The sequence below is a fragment of the Sphaeramia orbicularis genome, chromosome 14, assembly GCF_902148855.1.
Source record: "Sphaeramia orbicularis chromosome 14, fSphaOr1.1, whole genome shotgun sequence".
NCBI lineage: Eukaryota > Metazoa > Chordata > Actinopteri > Kurtiformes > Apogonidae > Sphaeramia > Sphaeramia orbicularis.
The window spans coordinates 28,617,386-28,620,178 of record NC_043970.1 but is presented as its reverse complement, the minus strand read 5'-3'; positions in this window follow the sequence as shown (position 1 = coordinate 28,620,178).

Genomic DNA, 2,793 nt, shown 5'->3' with positions numbered 1-2,793 from the left:
TTAAAAAAACTTCAAAACTACTCTTACATTATCTGAAACCACTTCTCTATAACAGGTGAATACTCACCATAATCAACTTAATAACATTCTTATCCTGCATATTGATATCAGACTTCCTCTGTCTTTCTACTTTGTTCCCTCTTCTCTTCTTCCTCTGCTGCTTCTACATATTACTAACAGTTGTTCATGTGAAAGTCACACCATCTTGGGTTGTTTTTGTCCAGATAACATCACCAACTTCCTGTTTTTGGTTGCAAAAATGCACGTGTTACCTCAGATGTATTATATCTATCATCACCAATATTTCAATGCATTTACAATGAGTGTTATTTTACATTTTAAACATTTTAATTGCTGCTGACACACTGCCAGTAACCTTCAAGTCTGATGAATGCTTTCATAATTTTTTATTGATTTGGGCATTTTGTCATTTAAGCAAATTTAATTTATAAAGAGGACTTGGCTATAGGCACTTTTTACCTTTTACCATGAATTATTTAGGGTTTATTCTGGTTTAGCACCGTGCAGCCGGTTCCTTCTATGTGTAGTAAAGGCCGCAGGCAAAATATGAGGCCATGTTGTGCTGCACTCTTGCATCAACTGCATGGTCCATGTAGTAACACTATTTTTCACCAGCAGAGGTCCTCAGCGCAAGAGTTATTGCAAAGAGATGATGTAATGCTCCTTCTCGACAGTCTACATCCACTTTGTAAATGAAACGTCACATTAAAAAGAGGAATGAATCCATTTGTAATTATAGTTGTTTATCAAATATGTGCATTCATACTTATTCACCAGTTAAAGAATTGCCTTAAGGGAAAAATACAGTAATTGTTTTTTCCAAATATGGCCTTCAAAATGATTTGATCATTTTGTTTGAAATGTCTTAGTAAATGCATGCATTGACTTGTATATTCTCTTATTTCTGACTGTATCTGATGATGATCGGTCAGTTTTAACATTAAGTGACAAGCTGTTATGCACAGACTGCAGGGCTCACTGCTGGTCTCGTGTTCGTTCAGTGTTGATCAGGATGTGGAGCTCACAGCGTTAAGAGATGAGCTGTTGTCTCTGTTGGACGCCTCTTAACGGGTCAACATCTCATCCCAAACTGACACCCACTGTATGACACACAAGCCTTGAAACGACAGAAATGTATTTCTGCATTTTTATATATTTTGAATACATTTTATATTTAATTTTTTGTATATGAACAATGGTTATTTTATCTGACAATATGCTACAGTTTTTATAGTTGACACGTGTAATTTCTCAATATAAATAAGAATAAATGAGAATTTGCCAATGAACCTGTGAAATGCTATGTTTACTTTCTTTCTTATAAAAAGCACAGGCTGCTTTCATTGCTAAATATTTCTGTGTTAAAACTCATGAAGGGAATGTCAGCAAAAAATGTGCAAAACAAAGAATTCCAATTAATTTCTCTTCTGAAATTGATACTTTTATTTCTCAACAAATTGTAGAACAGAAGTTTTCAAGTTCTGTTCTAGTTTATTGATAGCACATATATAATGAATTGTTTATTTTGTTTTGTTTTGTTTTTTTTTGCTATGTCCACACCATATGAATTATTTTTGTATCTGTGATGCATATAGCTGATATTTTCATTTATAATTTCATCTTAATACTGTATGTTGTGTTTAGTTCATCACTTCCCAATTTATCTGAAAAGTTGACCCTGACAAAGATGATGATGTCTCTGTAGGTACAGTAATAAGGGACTTTTTTGTATTTTTGTAGTATTTTGAATACCTCTGACTTGTTTCTGGCTATTGGAGTATTTATGCACTACTTGCTTTTTGATTTTTGCAGTATTTACTTTGTTAACAGTGTTGATTTTTTTGCAGTGGTCCTTTTTTGTTGCGTAAAATCATCCACAGTAGAGGCTGTATATGTCCAAACTCAGAAAAATTACATGCAAGAGATTTTATTTATCTATTTTTACAGATATTCATTAAACGCACAATTAAGCTAAATAAATGTATCTTGCTTTTCTATTTGAAAACCATTTTTTAAACGTTATGCTATTAGTAGTATGAAGTGCCTCAGTGAACTCATACAACCTTACGACAAAGAGCCATAACTGGGTCACTGACTCAGAAAAATGACATACTAGAGTTTTTCTAAACCCATATTCATTAAATACATGCCACAAAGAAGTTGAAAAATAGTTTATAAAATAACTAAAACATCTCAAAAATGCAGTACAGCAGTTTTGTGATTGTGTTACTGTCACATCTCATTAACCCCTTCTAAAAGCACGTGTTAAGTAATAACTATATGTCTTATTAGCTCATATAGAATGAGTGTGTTCATTAAGGCACTCATGTTTTAAGCTCCACCTCCTGACATTCACAGCCTTTCATTGGTTGACCTAGTGGGGTTGGCATGGAAACACAGAATGAAGCATGCTAAATTAGGTTCTAAAGAGGCACGTCGTCTCTCCAGAGGCAGCAGCAGACACAAACACATACACTTTTCAGATCATAGAAAGGCAGGGTGGCCTCAAGTGCATTATGGGTGCTGTAATGTGTGCAACATATTTGGGGCAGGGGCTGGCCTGGAAACCTATACAACTTTTTCCATGGGAATGCACAAAAAGGGGGGATGTGTTCAAACAGCTCATGGGATGTGAGGGTGAAAAGTTTATTCTGATTCGGTGTAATTCATCCGCTCTCAAGGCTGCTGTCATTATCATATAGGAGCGTGAAAGCCACATTGCTGACAAATCATGTGAATGTGTCCTGACAAAAGGCTGCTTTCAGTGTGTAT